The sequence below is a fragment of the Malaclemys terrapin genome, chromosome 4 (genome assembly GCF_027887155.1).
Source record: "Malaclemys terrapin pileata isolate rMalTer1 chromosome 4, rMalTer1.hap1, whole genome shotgun sequence".
NCBI lineage: Eukaryota > Metazoa > Chordata > Testudines > Emydidae > Malaclemys > Malaclemys terrapin.
The window spans coordinates 110,779,455-110,791,573 of record NC_071508.1 but is presented as its reverse complement, the minus strand read 5'-3'; the positions used below and the strand labels follow the sequence as shown (position 1 = coordinate 110,791,573).

Genomic DNA, 12,119 nt, shown 5'->3' with positions numbered 1-12,119 from the left:
GGCACCAGATAGGCCACCTAGTTCCTCTCAGGTGTGGCCTAAGTAGCCACAGACTGAGGAAGGAGCCCAGTGAGAAGGAACAGGCGGGGCTAGTATAAAGCCAGGAAATTGGCAGCAGAAAAAGGGCTGCAGTGAGGGAGCCTCCAGCCACTCTGGTTGTTAATGAGGGAGGGAAGGAAAGCCAGGGGGAGAGCAGAAACCTGGGGAGATTGAGGCCCTGAAAAAGGGTTATCCAGAAGGGTGATGGAGTGAAAGCCTGAGGGAGGTGGAGTAGGAAAAGACTCAGGGAAGTGGTAGCAAGGTGGGACATTGCAGACCTTGGCTGCTGATTAGAGGGTCCCTGAGCTGGAAGCTGGGCCCAGGTTCCCCTACCAGCCACTAGGGAAGTGGCACAGTCAGGACAGTGGATTTGCAGCCTGCCTGGGACTGTTCATCCTGTGGGACTTTGATACGCTCATAAGGGGAAAGCACAAGTGACCTGGCCAGATGGCCAAGCCATGAAGAGAGAGCACCCTGAGTCACAGAGAGAGAATGAGGTGGAAGGGTGCATGAGCGAGTGACAGAAGGGGGCGTCAGACCTGGAAGGAACTAATCTTCAGGGCAGCCAGAAGGAGGCGCTTTAGTGGTGAATGTATCCCAGGACAGAGCCTCCCCAAGTTTTAATAGTGTTGTCCTTTGTCCAGTTCAGTAGCATCTTTAATGGTCTCAGCCAGGAGGACTGGCTGGTGGGTTTTTGTGTGTCCAAGCAGCACCCCTAGGTAAGAATATTGGTTAGAGTTGTGCTATTATTATATGCAGAGAAGAGCACAGGTACTTGGGATAGTATATAAATGTACACAGGTGTTTCCAAGGTGCCTATCATCATAGATCTTAGGAGCAAAGGGTTCATGTAACTGTTACACACTTATATTACACTACTATATATAGTTCTTATATGTAGTAGTGTAATCTAGTAGGTGCGTGGGTATCTGGTGCAGGATTGTTATGCTTAGGTAACTCTGCAGCTTTTGTTTATTTGGTACTGTGCCTAAGAGAGACTAACCCCTTCTACATTGAGTACTGTGTGGTAGGAGCTCGAGGTGGTTGTTGTTTCTTTGTTTTTGTGTGTTAAAAGTAGCTCATTGGCTACAGCCCAGCTCCCTCTAAGCCAAGCTATAATCTGTCCCATATCTCGTATTTTGTAAGTCCCACTGTGTAGGCTTTTTCTCTTGTAAGCCTTAGGGTGGTGATACACTTCCCAGCTACTACTGGGAATATTAAAAAAAAAAGTATCTCTTTGTTGTTTTGTACATTTGCAGAGTGGGGGTATCTCCTAGAGTAACCTAGGTGGGGGTTTTGCAGGATCCATATCAATGTTCTTCTGGAACTGTTTATGGATGTCTGAGCAAAGTGCTTGGCTTTGTGTCCAGCTCCAGAAGGCATGCCTGCATCCTACCTGTGTCTTCTCCAGCGGGTGAGCTGGCTAAATTCATTTTGTTGGAGACTACTAGAACTGTGCTGTGTAGAAGCTATAAATGTGATGTCTGTGGGGTTTCTCTCTGTGATGGAGAAGAAGAGGTGATGACCCTTTTGGGGAGGCCTGCCCAGAAGCCATCTTCTCTGGCACCCTGAGATTCTGTTCCCTTTTCTCTTTGATGTGCTGTGATTTTCTGTTTCAGTGCTACTCAGAGCTATGTAGGGAATGGCAATTTGTCCTTTAGATCTGCCTACTTTCCTGAGTCTGTGCAGTTTATCATCAAAACTGGCAATAAACTGCTGCGTGCCTGCCCATTCTGGAGCATAGGGAAAGTCCGAGCTGGAGACATTTCTAAACATCTAATCTTGGAAGGCTGTATTTTGGGGTGAGTTCAAATTATTTAAAGCTTGAAATGTTAAGGGAATTGTTCATGAGTCAGTTGAAGACTGCGTTTTCCATCTATCCTACTGCCTGTGTGAAATAAGCACATGGATGAAGTGTGTCTGGTGAAAGTCGAATCCAGGCAAGACAGAGATGATGCTGTAAGGAAGAGGGAGGAACACTAGTTAGGCCCCTATCATCACCCATCGCAACAGAGGGTGTTCCTGTGCACAGGTCAGGACATGGCACAGCTGTAGTATCCTCCTGGATTCCTCCTCTCTGATCCTGGATACCCAGAATGCTTTCTTTCAACTGCAGCAAGGCAGAAGACTGACAGATATGGAACCCGCCACAGTGTTTCTTCCAGGTTGGATTACTCTGGCAGTGATACACAAGTCCTGACAAAACTCCAGTGGGAGTAGAGTGAAGGAGCCAGCTTACTGAGCCACAAGTACATCACCCCAGTGCTCCACTTGACATTATTATCCATTGAACTCTGAATCAAATCTTTGAACAGAGCTACCTGAGACATCACGTCTCCCTCGACGAGTAGGACCTTCCATGACAAGAACAGTGGAGCTGTTCACATTGAATAAGACTTGTGAAAGCCGCAGACAAAGGTGGTTGTCAAACTGCCTTCTTGGAAGGAGTGGGATGATCAGGACCCTGGCGGCTTTCAGATCTGAATGCCAGACACATCTCCATGCATGGGTTTTCTCTCTTCAGTGAACCCCTTCTCTCTCCCCCCACCCCCAATCACTCATCACTCTGACTGGTACCTGCAGCTGGTTCTTCCTCCAGGGTGAGGCTCCCACCATTTCGCTGGGAGATTATTCCACCATCTAATGCATCTTCTTGTTAGACAATATTAATTGGTACTGGTAGCAGTGTTCTGCCTACTGCAGGCTAGCTACAGCCAGGCATGTGGTCCTTGCATGTGCCATAGTCTGTACTGATGTTCAGACCTTGAACCTGGGGTCTTTCACAGAAGTCTAGTAAATGACTGATTTCAGGTGACTGTAAAGTTCGTTATGGTGATGCAGCTTCCCAAGGCTGTAAAACTGACTCTAATACTGTGTGGAACTTCCCAGGGTGGGCCTGTAACCCCAGAGAAGCTGAAACAAATAAATCAACTGTTGTTTATTTAGCAAAGACAAGTTCTGCTTGTAGGGTGTTGATCATCATCCCTCAGCAACTGGCTTGCCAGCACCCTTGGTTCAGAGAGAAGATACGGAAGAACATCTTAGGAGGGTCAGGAGCGAGGGGCCACTGCTGGTTCCATGTCATAGATATTGTGAGGTGGCTCTGAGATTCAAAACACACTGTCAGCCCCAAAACTTCCAGCACAAGCTTATTGATAAGGGGAGCTCAAGCAAGAGCAGGGGTTTGTAAACTTTGAAGTCCCATCCTCACTACAGGAAATGCCAGAACACGAAACCAATCTTCAGACTGATTCTCACTGCAGGGTTTCCACTACTCCAAGGTGGATTATTTGTATTTAGTAGTTGTATTACCGTAGTGCCTTGGAACCCCAGTCATGGACCAGGACCCCAGTGTGTTAGGTGCTGTACAAACACAGAACAGAAAGCTGATCCCTTCACCAAAGAGTTTGTGATCTAAAGAGGGATGTGGTAAGCTTTGGTTGCAAGGGTTTTTGAAGTGGTTCTTGACACCTAGGCAGTGAGCCTCTTCTAATGTTCAAAAACTATCTGCACCAAATATGCCCGTTCTCACAGGAGGATGGACTGGTTTCAGACCGTTTTCTGACCTCTCCCGCCACTAGCTGGCTGGGTTGCTGCTGCACCAACATGCAGGCTGTCAATGTAGGTCTGTAAGGAAAGAATTTTCGGTTTCAGTCTGGTGCTGCCTTGTTAGCAGTGTCCACAGTGTTCAGTGTGTTGTCTCCTCCTTCTGTGTGGTGAATCCTGCCCCTCTGCTGTGGCATACAGGAAGGGCTTTGTGAGGAGAGGTCTCTGCTTACAGGGTAGATTCCCTCACAGACCCCAGTAGGTGATTATAAATTCTGACTGGCTGTGTTACAGAGCTGAGTAGTGAGTGCCCTGCTATGTCTCTGGGCTGCACTGAGTGGGATTCCAGCTGTCATCCTAAAACAACTGGCTGGTGTTGAAATGAGGAGAGAAACCTCACTCACCACCAAGCCCATGGAGCTGGCGCTCGCAGCTTTTCCCACAGTCTCACTGCTGGTGCTGCCCGTTTCCTTTGCTGGTTACTTCAGCTTGACCTTGGATGTGCTTTAATTGTCTGCTCTGTACTGTTATCCTAGCCTCAGCTACTCTGCCATGGGAACGGCTCCATCAAGGTTCCCTTCAGGACAAGCTTCAAATAGGTACAGAGCTTGATAAGGAGAGATGGCAAATTCCTTTTCACCAGGCCCTTTGGTGAAAGTTAGAGCCCAGTTGCCCCCAAAGGGTGGTTCTAGACCTGTCTGAGATGAATGGTGCTGACTGCAATCTAACTACGGGGATTAACCTCACTTGCACATTCGGTCTCAGGTTAATGAGCCTGGGGGAGTTGTTGGAGGAGGCCATGTAGCCACGGTCCTGACCCCCCAGTTTGTGTGGGCTCCTGTTTCTGTGGTTTACTGCAGTGACTGATGCTAACAGCTGTCCTGGCAAAGAGCAAGGATGGAGTGGTGGAAACACTGTTTTCTGGGGATGGAAACCTGCCCTTCAGCTGCCTGTCCTCATGGACAAGCTCCTAGTGAATGTGCCCAGACTGCTGGTCACCTCACACCTCAAGGTCCTAGCATGGGAAACAGGTGCAGTGATTTCTGGGGACCAGGCCTTAGCATGTGTCCCTATTGAGTGCTCCCTGAGAGAGGCTGGCAAACATGACCCCAACAGTTCTGAGAATATATTATTTATATGTATTACCATAGACCCTAGGTGCCCTAGTTGTGGACCAGGATCCCACTGTGCTAGGTGCTGTACAAACACAGAACAAAAAGACAGCCTGCCCCAGAGAGCTCACACGCTAAATATAAGATGAGAAATGGATACAGACTGAGGAGGTAGAACACTGTCTCATTGTTTCCTTGTTGGTCAGCATGAGAGGCTGTGTACTCTCGCAGTTATACCCCCAGCCTCAGTAAGAGTTAACTGTCCTGAACTGAGGGGATTAGAAACCCTTTGACATGCAGAGAAAGGGTTTGGTAAGTCAGGTGTGTTCTGAGGTGGGGTTTCCATCAGCTACTGGCAACTGTTGGAGATGGGGTGCTGGACTAAATGGACCAATGGGTTGGCCTAATATGGTACTTCTCTGAGTGAGGTGAGGGTCCCAGGGAGATTGGGGTCCCAGTGATTGAGGGCAGTGGTATGTCAATGGTAATCCAAGGAGTGACTCCTGGTGATAGCCAAATGCAACCTAGATTGGAGCCTGATTAACGAGGTAAAGCTGGTCATGAGCTGGGCAAAGGCTCCAATGATGTCATGAAGGCTGAGCCCTTGTTCCCAAAAGCCCCCTGTTGTGAACTGGAGACAGCAATGCTCTCTAGGATAAAGGCTTTTCCCCTCTTCACTCTCACTGGCATCAAGTGTGTTTGGAGTTAAGTTGTAAAATCATCTCCTTACTCCCATCCCTGGGACAAAATTGTGTCCACATCAGGGGTAATCACATTTGCCCACATCTGCTGCAGAGGGGAAGTTGCATATTGGCCTCAACCTTGCGTGTCCTCCTGTACTCCCTAGTGGAACCCATTCCTGCCCTGTCAGGACAATCTTCCACGTCTTTCACTGAATCCTTGGCTTCCCCAACTGCTTATTACTGTACTCCCTTCCCCTGGAGGCTAGGGGAGAGTCCATGCTCCATGTTTCTGCATGTCTGGTGTTCCCATACTTGAAGACACATGCTTCTGGGAGAAAGAGGTGGGTTTTGAATTCCTATGCTGTCTTCAGGATTGGTGGGACCAGAGCCTCCATTCCAAAATTCAGACTGGGAAAGAGTTGGCACTTTCCATGCCCCTTTATTACACGCCACATTTGGCAGAGGTTCAAAGCTGGTAGTGGGCTGGAGGCAGCCACAGGAAGCTCGTCCTGTGCAGCGTGAGAGCTGGGAGGCATGGGGGTGGCACTCTTTGGCATGGCGAGTGCTAGAGAGGAGTGTTCTGGGCTTGTCAGTGGCTGGGAAGTGTTGCCCTTCTGGCCTGGCCTAGCTGCAGATCCTCTGCTGGCGCCACACTAGCCTGAATCCCTGCCCAGAGAGAAAGAAGGCCCTGACAGTCCATTGGGCAGGCGGAGCTGCACCTTGGCCCAGAAGTCAAACTAAATGGAAACAGTTCAGTTTTCCTACGTTTGAAGTAAACAAACAGGAATCCTTTGGATAGGAAGGAGCTGCAGGGAATATAACCCCGGTCCCTTCCGCAGGAATGGCCTGCTGCCCTGCAACCACCTGCATGTTAATTCCAGTACAGTGTGTGAAGAGGAGACCCCTGTTGCTGGGACCTCAGGAAGTTGCTTCTGTGGGAACGCAGTGCATAAATCTGTATCCAGAATCTATCTGGTGGGCTTCTGCTGCCCAGATGACACATGTGCTGGACTGTGGCTGTACAGCAAGCAAGGAAGGGCTACTGGGACCTGCAGAGCAGTTTCCCAGCAGCCCAGGCCTGGGAAGAGGAAAGAGCTTTGTTTTAAGGTGCTTACACACTGTATGGATATCTTGCTGGTGCTGAACTGTGGAGACTAGAGAGCTGCCTCTGGGAGGACTTTGTTTCGACAAGGTGGTTGTTAGGAGCATGCTTGGTATTTCAGACTTAGAGGTGAGGAGAAGGACTTACTCACAACACTCTCACTTCAGTTGCACCTCTTCTTGGCACTGCCTTCTCTGGAGCACTCACATGATGCCTGAGGAGAAAGAGTGAAGGTTCTGCCACTACCTGTGCTCTCTGTGTTGGGGTTAGGAATACCAGCTGCAGGGAGCAAAATTTGTGGTAGGATCTTGAATGAGGGGAGAAAGGCGAGGGCAGCTGGGGTTGGTGGTTGGGGAATGTGTATTTTTCTCCCTCTAACAATTAATCAAAATAATCTGTGATTGTTAGGAAATTTTACCATAAGAACACAACAAAGAGATGGGTTCCAATTCTGAAGGCAAACAAAGGGCTAGAACACTTATTTGAAAAGAAAACTTAGATTAGGTGGAGGGGAGCTTGCAACAATCTTCAGATTTCTCATGAAAATTACAGACTGTGGCTCAAGGGCAGCCTGTAATAACCAGAAATTTAGAATCCCACATTGGTAAAAAGCATCAACTGGGCCAGTTCTCATTGAGGACTAGCAGATAAGATGGCTGTCAAGTTTTGAGACCTAGCTGGGTTTAGAAGATGCCATTCCAAGAGAAAATTAGACCTTCTGGAAAGGTAAAATCCTCATTTTTTCAAAGTAACGTTTCTAAAAACTTTTGTCCAGTTAATCCTGAATTTACATATTCAGGATTAGAATGGATGCTTTCTTACAACCTTAACTACGGTGTTGCCACTGCTGAGTGTCCATAACTATTTGTTAAATAATACAGCACACACAGTGCCAACTGGAATTTCTTATTTAGCCGTACAGATGGTGTACATATTGTACATGCCTCATGCTGTTCTGTTCACTCAAGGCTGTCACTCAGTTTAAGTTAATAAAAAATACTGTTTAGTAACACCAAACTAGCTTCTAAAAATGGGACCTTAACTTGGCCAAAAAGCCACTATATGCAAATGCTTTTCACGTGCATGTTCTACTGAAGGTTTCACGCTCTGCTGGGTTCAAAACCAAAGCAGGATATTCACAACACCACACATACCCTTGAATTTGATCCTCAATTTACTGGTGTAAGTCAAATGAGTCCAGGCCCCACTTTGTATCTCTGTGGCATGCTTACGCACAGGGCTTACACAACGCCAATGTAGCTACAGTGGACATTTCCTTAATGCAGACAGCCCCTTCCTTATTCACAACTTTCTAGGGCACTTTCCTTTGGCAACAATTGTCCCGAGGCAGCTAAGCATTTAAGTTTCTTGATCCAGAGCCATCTGCAAGGGGATATTTGAAACCTTGTTAAAACCATGAAACTAAAAAGCCAATGCCAGTCTAAATGGAATTATGTGAAAAAAGCAGTTCTACTTGGAGCAAAGAGAACTCTGAGTCTCAGATCTCAGCCCCTCTCTGGTTTTGACACAGTTGAAAGCCTTTGGCAAGCAGGCTGGGAATCCTATAGGAAAAACTAGAGCTGTCCAAGAGACGTTTAAAAATACTGTTTTAAAATCACATGGCATGTAGTCCCATCTCGGCACTATAGACAATCACTTGGCTTTCTAACATTTTAAAGCTGTCAGTACTTGTGAATTAAACTAAACTGAATTAAGACCACTTTAATTCTGATTAACAGCATCCACACAGGGATTGAATGGGATTTAACTAATCCACTTCACATTCATGCCCTTTAATTAATTTGGATTAACTTTCCTGGATGTCCCTGTGTAGACAAGCCCTAATCCACTTTTTCATTCTCATTTTTCTATCTGAAAGAAAAGCTGTCATATTGTCATTTTAGACTCTGTATTTCAGAGCAGGGTGACATTGGAAATACAGCATGGGTATGCTATGTGAGGCTGTATTAACAAATCCAGTTCGCAGCATATTTTATATATAAAATAATTGACACATTATCTATAACAACACAGTTTCTATAGTAATTACAGACAAAAAAACCTATATTAAAAGAACATTAAGGCCACAAGGTCAAGCAGTGAAAAGTTAGGAAATGTGGAAATGAAGGTTGTCTGTGCTATCTTAATTCGGCCTTCCTGTGTGTATGGCTCATAAACCCCTTTGAGTAAGCTTTGATAAGGAACAGTCAAAGCAGAGGGGAAGAGAAGGGACTGGGAAGTGGTAAGCAGAGGTAGAGTAGAGAGGGGAAGTAGAAGAAGGGAAGAAAAACTGGATTCATTCACAGTTCATTCTGAGAGACAATATTTCACATACAATTTCTTTTCAGATTTTCCCCCAAAATTCCAATTTTCCCCTACTTTTTGGTTAAAAACTTGATTAATAAAAAAAGCTGCTTAAGCCAAATCAAAATGGGAGACTTTTGTTATTCCAAAAGGAGAGTTTCCATACACAGACTTGCACTGAAATAACAGTGTGAATTAAAACCAATTTAGTTATTTCAGTGCAAGCTTGTGTGTAGAGCGTGCATGAGGGACCTGGAGGGATTAGAAACGTAGGCAGGAAATAAGAGAATGTGATTCAACCTGGAAAAGTGTTATCTATTATGTCTGGAGGAAAAAAAATTCCCATAGCCTGAGTCTCAGTGGGAGAGAGAAACCTGGGAAGGAGGAAGGCCTGAGAGAGATGGAGAGCAGACAGGCAATGACAGTGTCATGTGACAGTATGAAACATCAAACATCTTTGAGCTTTGTAGGCAGAGGCATAGTGTCCTAGAGCCCCTCTGTCTGTGCACATGGAATATTGTGTTCAGTTTGGGACACCTCCTTACCAGAAAGATACTGACAAATTGGGAGGAATTCAGAGAGCATTAAAATGAGCAAGGGGCTGGAGGGAGTTATGGTGAAAGATCAATAGCGCAAAATCTGTGTAGCTGACTTAAGGGATGGTCGTAGGGCATGCGGGGGAGGCGGGGACGAACATACTAAGCATTTGTAAATAGCTGAGGGGAGTAACCACTGAGCACTAGGTTGCCCCTAGCCCTGGCAAGGGTGCATACTTATTGTCCAATTGCTAAGGGGCATTTACAACTCTTCCTTGTGGCTCTGAGCAGGGTTTGAAGGCATTGTGATGAAAACACCTGAGCCCTATCTACCCTGGAGCTAGCACTGCTGGAGCTGCACTGCAGGGAAATTACAGGCCCAACTTTTGCAAGCACAGATGCAATCCTAGTGCTAGGTTCAGCTCCCTTCACCCTGGGTGATGCTGTTCCCAGCCCTGCGCTCCCTGCTGGTCCCTAAGATAAATATTGAGGGCCCACTGGCAGGGAAAGGAGCAAGTGCAACTTTGTGATGCGGGAATCCTCTCCTTGGAGAAACTACCCATTCCTTCAGCCAAGGGGCTATCAGGTAGAATGCAAACAGACACGGATGTGTTCTTGGCCCAAACTCTGGCTCTAATCCCCCCGCTAATGAGTGACTGGAAGGATGGAACTGGTGTTGATAACAGAGCAGAATCCCCAGGAGGCTTGTTCCCAGAATCCCAGCAATGCCGAGACTTGGAAACCTGAGAAAAACATAGTGTGATTCCCCAGCACGGCAGTAATGGCCCATAAACTAAGGTTGGGGCAACAGCACATCAGGGGGAGTAAGAGGAAACCTAATTAAAGCAGAGCTCATGGATCCAAAGGCCAGGTTCCCTCTGAGCTTCAAACTGCAAATGAAACTCTATTGGGGAATGTCATTTTAAATTAAAACACCCAAAATCCTCTTCAATCTGCAGCATTTTTAGGAAGATCAGGAGATTTCCCAGCATTTCTACTTTACTTTCCTAGATTCAGGGCAGAAGAGAAGCCACTCCCTCTCTCCCGCACTCTCTCCCCCCCCCCCCAACATGTTTGTGGAGCAGCAGCCTCTCTCTGCCCCTCCTGCAGTTTGCAAATGGAGAGACCCTCTCGAGGATGTTACTTATTTCCCTGCCTCCCAAGGGGGTGTGTGGGTGTGAAGATGAATCGGCTGATCTGTTTGTTCAGTGCTTTGAAGCTGGGGAGCCCAATGGAGGGGATGGGTGTTGCTAGTGAACAAGATGCAAATGTGACTAAATGTGCTTGTTTTGTCTCTGTGTGACATGGAGATGAGTGACCCTCTCCCGTGAACCCAACAGGAGCATTTCCTCTGGTTAAGGCCTCGCCTATGCAGTATGTTTTCAACAGGGCGGGATTGGGTCCCCAGCCCACTGTCATCGGATCGCACTCTGGCAGCCGGGGTCTCTGGAATGGGATGGTCAGCCTGCTGTGTTTGTCTGCAGAAGGCCTGTGTGCATTGGGTTCATGCGGTCTTTGCTTCCGTCATGTCTTTGTACTCAATCTGTTTCCTTTCTCCAGTGCCTGCCAGGTTGGGCCCCTCTTGCATGCTGCGCTGTGAAGTTTCTCATTAGGGCATGTGCTTGCTCAGAAGTGTAGTCAGGAGCCATGCCTACGCTTGGGGAGTTTAAAGTGCTGGCTTCACTAGAAGCCCACATTTGGCTTAGGCCTAGTGTTCTTTGTCCATCCAAGAGCTGCACTGGCATTGTAGCATAAACCAAGGGCCACTCTTAGACCTGGTTTACACAGTTTTTGTACCAGAATAACGATTTCAGATGGGGTGATTTATTTTTATCAAAGTAGTTATATGGGCACAACCCCTTGTGTGGACGCTGTTATATTGGTATAAAGGTACCTTATGCCAGTATAAATTATTCCCATTCCCCTGTGGGGATAGCTATACTGGTATAAAACACCTTTGTATCAGTATAACTGTGTCCACACTAGGCGGCTGTACTGCTTTAACTATGCCAGTGTCGCTAAAGCAGTACAGCTTGTGTGTGTAGACAAGCTCATAATATGCATTAAATGAAGCCAACTGGAGCAACTCATTATTAATGAATTCTGCAGCCTATGGGGACAACAGGTTCCAGCATGCAATGCCCCATCTGTAACTGAACAGCCTGGCCTGGTGTCTCTACCAGCTCTGTACTGGAGCTGAGGATGGCTGAGGACTGTGTTGTGAACCCCATTGGCAGCATTTGGACTGCACTTTGCCTGTTGGGTCAAGCAGATTTCAGATGTCCTTGTGTTTTGTCTTCAGAGGGGTCACAGTTCTGCCTGTGGATCAGCCCCAATATCCAGTAGAACCAGTTAGAAACAAAGGCAAATCCTTCCTCCTGGCAGTAACAGCTGTGTGCCATGTTCTTGAATCCCCTTCCTGTGCCACCTTCATGCCACGCAAGTGTTGCTCCCCTACTGAGGAAGCTGGGTTTCTGCTATGGGATCAGCTCCTTTGCTCACTAGTGGAGCAGCCAGCCAGAGAACAAAGGAAACTTAGTCACAGGTTCTCTTTCTTCCTTTTCAGCCTGTGGGAGAAATATGTAGATTAGCAGGTTTTTGTTTGCGTGTTTATGTTTAGGCTGGACAGAATTTGATTTTTTTAAACATAATTTCAATAGATAATATCGATTTTTATTTCTAATTTTTTTTTCTATTTTATCTATTTAAATGTTCACAGTTGCAGAAAATTATGGGGTGGGGCTCAGACAACAGAGCAGGTCACTCAATAATTATTTAATGATGGTAGATATTGATT

General features: G+C 46.7%; 1 protein-coding gene across 2 annotated transcripts in view; it reads left to right on the top strand.

Moving 5' to 3' along the window:
- Positions 1 to 12,119, top strand: part of LTBP2 (latent transforming growth factor beta binding protein 2) — a 117,848-nt gene that overhangs the window by 25,410 nt on the left and 80,319 nt on the right. The gene's annotated exons all lie outside the window — the stretch shown is intronic.